The sequence below is a fragment of the Mastomys coucha genome, unplaced genomic scaffold (assembly GCF_008632895.1).
Source record: "Mastomys coucha isolate ucsf_1 unplaced genomic scaffold, UCSF_Mcou_1 pScaffold22, whole genome shotgun sequence".
Classification (NCBI taxonomy): domain Eukaryota; kingdom Metazoa; phylum Chordata; class Mammalia; order Rodentia; family Muridae; genus Mastomys; species Mastomys coucha.
In genome coordinates, this window is record NW_022196905.1 from 50,765,555 (window position 1) to 50,773,078 (window position 7,524).

General features: G+C 39.9%; 1 pseudogene; it reads left to right on the forward strand.

Annotated features, from left to right (window-relative positions):
• Positions 1–3,199: 3,199 nt before the first annotated feature.
• On the forward strand, positions 3,200–4,665 carry LOC116104535 (annotated as a pseudogene).
• The last annotated feature ends 2,859 nt before the right edge of the window (positions 4,666–7,524 follow it).

Below are 7,524 nucleotides of genomic sequence, written 5' to 3' on the forward strand. Positions count from 1 at the left end.
CTCCCCTCCTACTGAGTACCCAGATTGAGTCCCAGCAGATATGTGAAATATCATCACCAACTGTAATGCAGTTTCTGGGGACCCCATGCCCTCTTCTATCTTCTGCAGTCCTATATGCATAGTGTACAGAGACACACATGTAAGCAAAACACCCATACACACAAAACAAGAATGATTTTATAATGAAAAAAAAACTGGTACATAAATGAAATGAAAATAGTTTGCACACAGTTTATAAAGAAATGTCACTTATTTTCATTCCTCACTTTAAATTTGTTAAGTTGAGTTATAGGATTCTCATGTGAAGAAGGAGATCCATACTATTATAGAATTTAATCCTATATAGCTAGAATACTTGGAGTCATTTGAGACTAAGTTTTTGTTCCTATTAGGAGGGTGGTTGTACCTAAGGAAAATGTCTAGCCTCATAAGAACATAACCATCAAGATGCTTGTGACTCTGAGGGACTGGCCAAATAAATTGTACTGAAAATCCTCAATTTATAAGATCCACTACAACCACCTTTTATATTTCTTTCTAAACTACAGGTGAAGCAGAGGACTTCCTTTCATGTTATCTTGAAACTATTCTTTGCAAGGGACATCTAATTGTTTAGATGCATTCACAAGTGATCTGCGATGAGGACATTTTTGGAGTCAGCTGACTTCTCAGTGTATTTTGTTGCTGTTGACAAAAAGCCAGTTGCACTGATAGGACTTGGTTTGGGTGACTCTTTCTTAGAGTTCAGTTTTTGACTAGGCTGATGTGCATACATATCTCTGCTGTACTAGCAGCCTTCAGACTCATTAAGGAGTACATCAAAGTCAGTGATTCAGAGGGAGCCTCCTGATTACCATTTTCTAGATCTTGTCAGAAGTTGTATCTTTGAGTGGTCAGTTCAATGTACAGTGCACAGAAGTCTAGTTTTCCAATAAAGCTTTCCACTAAATGTTCTTCTGCCATTGCTCAGTGTCAGAGAAAACAGGACAGAATTTAAAACTGCCTACAATAAAGAGTATAGGATGCACCTAAATCCATTGGTGTTGCATTAAAAAAATTAAACAGTTTCCTTGGAGTAACTCCATTTGAAAGACAGTATAAAAACCTAATAGAGTAGAAACTTCTTGGCATAGATATATATCTGAAGGTGATCTAAATGAAATTGGCAAATAAAGGGGAATAGAGAGCTGCACATCTGTACATCTCTTGTCACCAAATGAAGCTTCAAGTACCAGGATAGGATATATCTAACTGTGTTATTGTGCAAAGGGATACCATAGGAATGGCCAAGCAACCAAGGCTGTTGTCAAGACTACAGGCTGCTCTCCACAAACTGATGAGAAGGTCCCATTGCTGAAGAAAACACCCACAGGGCCCATTGAGCATGGAGAAATGGTGCTGGTGCCTTCTTGTGCCTTCCTAGATCTTTCATTCCTATAACTCATGTTATTGGTATTAGAAGGCACTCTACCAACTACCTTTTAAAGAAGAAACCTAAACACCAAGACAAACAAATCCTTTGAACTATAATGGTGCCCCTGCAAGGTATACAGCCCTCATTTTCTCATTCCCAGTCATAACAGGAAGGGTTTATGAGGGACTAGATATAGAATTCCTTCAGCCTTTTGTGGAAATATTTCCCCTAATTACAACACAAAAACCATATTGAAGTAAAATCTCCTTTTTTCTCCAAGAATACTCAAGCTGAATACAGCTTTAAACAGTATTTCTTTAAATTATTTTATTTAATATAAAGTACTTCTTACAGAAAGGAAGGGAGTTGGGAGTTTGCAGCCACTAAGTAGTTGAAGGCACCTAATCTACGAGGGCTTAGGTTCTACCACAACTACATGTCATACCCATGTGGAACAACACAACCCTCTAGTTCTAAATCAGCAAGCATACATTCTGGCTACACTGTAACAGGAAGAAATATTTAAAGAGATCATTTAAGTAGTCTATTGGCTTCTGGTATAAAATATTAAATTAAACTATCTCAATTATAGATGAATAGGAATTAGGGAGAATTAAGACATTTCTTAAATGAAAAAGCATGGTTAAATGAAGATTCTGTATATTACGAAAAGTACTTCTCTTGCCGCTACACATAGTAAACTTACATGTGTCTTGCTATTCAAGTTAGAGGAAATGCTGTCACCAAACTTGTTAAGTCTATACAGCTGCATGTATGTATTGTTTTTCCTGTGTGAAAACTTAAATAAAATAAATAAAAAACAATTTCTAAAGGTGGTTTTAGAGAAGCACAATATTAAGGAGATTCCAGCTGTTCAAAAGATATGATATTGTAAGAGCAAATTACCCCTGGGTATTTACTTTTATTAAGACCCATGTATTCACTTTCTTAGTATCATCAGGGATGAGACTGCTTAGATATCAGGGAAATAGCTCTGGCAACAACATTTTAGAATTCATCATGATTTTATCTAAAATGTCAGTACTTCCTTTGAATTTATTACCTACATGAAAAGATAAACAAAGTCTATGAGAAAAGCTTTAGAGTTCAAATTTCCTTATAAAATTTACAAATGATTTTAATCACTATAGTGAGGGAACCCTGCAGGTTGGCTCCTCAAGTTCCTGATAAAAGACCATTATCAAATGTGTGACATTTTTCTATTTTCTATGAGATTTTTTTTCCATAAACAGGAACAAATGTTTAGAATCCTAGCCATACTTGTAAACATTGAAATTTTTAAATGTTGGTTCCTGAAGAACTGATGACAAGGGACAATTTGGCCATTTGCCAAGATTCTAAGCAACAAATTAATGCAGCAAGTTCACCAGCTGTGTGACTGAGCTAACCAAATATTGTTCTCTTTTTAATGTGAGAGGTGTGTAGAGTAACTGCCAGGTAATTTATTAATTCTATTCCTTTGACCATGTTCTGAGAACTCTCTGACCCCTGATATGAGAGGAATACACACACTTGCACGTGCTATGGCAACAGAAAGCTCACATATCTAAATCACTCCAATGACAAAAGCCTGCCTACAAAGAATTAGAACTAACTAATCCAGTGTCTCCTTTAACTTTCTTCTCTGAAAACTGGAGAACTTCCAAGGAATGAAGAAGACAGCTTGTAGGAAAATGATTTTGGGTTAATCATTTTCTTTGGAAAAATATCATTGACATAAAGTGATAATTTTGGAGTGTGCAGGCACAGTTTCCCCTGACAAAGATGGAGCTCTTCTCCATGCTGGTTGAAGGTGTCAGTAGGGAGACTCTCACCCCAACAGAGGGGAGCAGGTCCCAGCAGCACCAAGAGCGACATAGTGGAGGTATTCCTGTGTCACAAGCTGAGTTTCTCTGTCTTCAGCTGTTTTTCTGTTTTTTGTTGTCTGTTTTCATGGGTTCTCATGGCCTAGAGACACTGCTGACTTTGAGACCAAGTATCTGTCTCACATGAACAAAATGTTTCCCTTTTATTTGTACTGCCTCTTTCCACACATGCACTTCTTTGGCCAAAGATAATTATTACAGATATTAGGAGTACCCTGAAATGCCAGACAGAAAGATGTCAAGAAAGCCTATTATCAACTTGCCAAGATCTATTACCTGGACATGAATAAGGATGATCACAAAGTCAAGGAGAAGTTTTTCCAGATGATAGAAGCACATTTAGGTGTTGAATAATGGAATAAAGAGTAAGCAGCATGATGCTTAAGGTTCTTCTGGCTTTTATCCTGGGGCCAACAACTCTGGGTAGAGCTTCTGAAGAGGCGGTCTTGCTGCTGACCCTAAGGAGCTGATAAGAAAGATCTTTGGAGAGTTTTCATCACCCCCTTTTGGCAATTTCCAGACTCTTCGATCAATGCCAGGAATGCATCATGGAATTGAAATTCAATCACACAGCCAACGGTGTGACCAAAGTTCACTGTGAGCAACATACTGGATACCAGTGAGTGCTGTGATAGCAAGGGGAACGAGCCTGGAAGCAAAGTGCAGCATCCCCACTGCTGCAGCATCTCAGGCATGGAAACCTGCAATACAAGGCCTTGTGTGATAGGTTCCAACTGTCAGAGATGTAGTGGGCATTACAACTCCTTGTGTGGTTTGCAGAGGAGTAGGAAGGGCAAGTGGAAGCGGGAGACAATCCCTGTGCCTGCGGGAGTTGAAGATCATCAGATTGAAAGGATACCTGCGGGGAAAACAAGACAAGAAAATCTGTTCTGGAGGGACATGGCACAGACATCCACTTCCACCTCTTTATTTCAACTTCTCAAGCTATTCTTGTGGGCATAGCCAAAGCTCAAGGACCATATGAGACATCAATGTGACAACCCCTGCTGGGATTCAGACACACCAGATGATTAGTTTGACTTGGAAAAGGTAGACCCCCAAATTAATAGCTGTGGCTATGGCTATCATGACCACCATATTCATATGCAGATCAGAGTTCCAAAGAGGCTAACCAGTAGTCAGCCGAACCTGATCCTGAGCTATGTTGACGATGAGACTGATGAGGAGGGAACAGTGAATCGTGTCACCCACACAGGCACCGGAAAACTGTCAACCGGAAAAACGAAATCAGGAGCAGCATGCAGCCGCTCTTCATGGCCAGACATAGGAGGATCTCACAACAGTAGCATTGCGCCCCTGCCTACAGAGCCCTCTGAATTGTCTAGCAACGGCAAAGCTATGTGAGTACACCTCTCTGCATAGAAGTGCATAGTGGACAGTGTCTAGGCAGTGATATATGGCCCTCAGGCTGATACAAATATCCTGTCCACTGGTAGGGGACTTGTTTCTTCTGGTTCGGGGAGGATAAAAAACTTAGACTCTTCTTGCAACACTAAAAATAACCTGGAATCGTTGGTAGTAGAGAGCTGAAAGAACTGAAGGCTGTGCTTACAGCTTAAAATAAAGCCTTAAGCAGCACAGTATTGTAAAGTAATTTTTCTCTCAACGAAGCTCACGGAGGTTCCAGAACAGGTCCTTCCTGAGGTAGTCTAAGTCTTCTCTAGGATCAGGGCAGTACACCGCACCAGCGCCATCTCCCTGAGAGGTACTGATGAGGTGTCTGTCACTCACCTTAGAGTTTTGTTGTTTGTTTGTGAAGGTACCAAGCAGCTGAAAAGTGGGTGCTTGGGCCCTGGCAGGCATCTTTATGGAATACCATCCCTCTATCCACTTCACCTCAGATGGCGGCTTGTCTGATAGTTGAGTTAGGCTATTCTAATCAGGTGTGGATCAGGGTCTTTCCTGCCCTGTTGGACCTTCAGACTCTGGAGACTTGCCAGCCAGGGCTTGGTTTTCCACTGCTGACATTTGATTTCCAAAGTGTATTTGAGTTGCTCAGTGTTAAGATTCATTGTCTTTTTTTCTGTGTAAACGTTAATAGGGAAAAGCCCAATGTCATTGGTGAAGGCTCTCCACCCGGCACTAAACAGCCCCATTTTCAGCCTCTGGTGGAAGCATGTGGGGATTTCTACGAGTTCCGAGGTTCTGGAGTTAGCTTAAGACAGGCTGATAAAGAACACTTTACCTGTATTTTTTTGGGGGTGGGGTGGGGGAGTGTTTTTATTTTTATTTTTATTAGATGTTTTCTTATTTACAATATCTCTTTTCTCAGGTTCCCCTCCAAAAATAAAAATAAAATAAAATAATAAAATAATAAAATAATAAAATAAAATAAAACTAAAACAATTCCTTGTTCCCTCCCTCTTCCCCCTGCTCACCATCCCACCCCCTCCTGCTTACTAGCCCTGGCATTCCCCTACACTGGGGCATAGAACCTTCATTTATAATTTACAAAAGTAAATCTCCCCTACTTGGTTTTCCTGTAAGATACTATGGGCTTAAAAACATAAATAAATAAAAGAGTTATGTTGATAGAACGAATTTTCCAAGGTTTGGTAGACATTTTTGTTTGTTTGTCTGTTTGGTTAGTTGGTTAGTTTTTTGTTTGTTTGTTTGCTTGTTGGTTTGTTGTTTATGTTGTTTGTTTTTTTGTTTGTTTGTTTGTTTAAAAATTATTCTTTACCAGGTATCTCTGAGTGTATATACTTGGGAACTTAGAGACATGTTTTATCACATTCTTTCAACATCTAAGATGTGACTTCTCAGCACATCTAAGTGTGAGATACAGAAGGGGAGAGAGAAAATGAGAGAAAATGGGTTGTATGGTGGGAATGAGAGAGAAAGAGAAAACAGGGAGGAAGATAGGGAGATGGGGTGAAAAGCTGTCAGGGCTTTGCTGTTTGAGGATGCAGTGAAAAATATGCTTCAGGTTTGGATGTTTGTCCCTAAGAATGTTTTCTAATTACAATATTTCTTCTCTTTTCTTCTTCTCACTTCTCCCACTTATCTGTCCCTTCTCTCTTTCAAATCCATGTCCTGTTGTCATTCTTATTTGTTCTATCTTCAAGCATATTATAGTATGCTCTGGCTTGATTGCTTTGTCTTTCTTTCTTTTTCTTTTTTCTTTCTTCCTTCTTTTTCTTTCTTTCTTCCTTCTTTTCTTCCTTTCTTTCTTTCTTCCTTTCTTTCTTTCATGTCTCTCTGTCTTTAATTTCTTGTGTGAGTAATGTATACGTGTGTGTGTGTGTGTGTGTGTGTGTGTGTGTGTGTGTGTGTGTGTTTGTGTGCGTGTGTGCATGATTTGGCTTTGGGTTCTTTTGCTGTTTATGAGAATTTATGGTTGGTGGTTCAGTCTCTGGATGTCCCCAAAAGTCCAGGTTAGCTGACTGTTGGTTTTCCTGTGGAGTCTTTATCCTCTTTGGTTCTGTCAATCCTCCCAAAACTCTTTCAAATGATTCCCCAATCTCCATCTAATGTTTGGCTATGGGTCTCATTATTTGTATCCACTGACTTCTGGATTGAGCCTCTCCGAGGACAGTTATGCTAAGCTCCTTTCAGTAAACATAACAGAATATCATTAATAGTGTCAAGGATTCATTCTTGACCATGAGGTAGGTCTCAAATTGAGCCAGTCATTGGTTGAACATTTCCTCTATCTCTATTCCATCTCTGTCCCTGCACATATTTTAGGCAGACCACATTTTGTGTCAAAGTTTTTGTGGGTGGGTTGCTCCCCTTATCCTTCCACTGGGAGTCCTGCATAACTATAAGAGTTGGCCACTTCTGTCTCCGTAATCCCCACTGCTAAGAGTATCTGCTGGAGTCACCTTCATAGACTCCTTGGGGCCTCTTCAGATCCAGCTTGGTGGTGATTTGAATAGGCTTGGACCAGGGAGTGGCACTACTAGGAAGTGTAGCCTTGTCAGAGTAAGCATGGCTTTATTAGAGGAAATGTGTCACTGTGTGGATAGGCTTTGAGACTCTCCTTTAAGCCACATGTGAGCTAATCTTCTGCTTTTTGACTTTGGAAAAAGATGTAGAACTCTCAGCTACTCCAGCACCATGACAGCCTGTATGCTGTCATGTTTTCTGCCTTGAGAGTAATGGACTAAACCTCTGATCCTATAAGCTAGCCCCAATTAAATATTATCCTTTAGATGAGTTGCTTTGGCCATGGTGTCTCTTCACAGCAATGGAAACCCT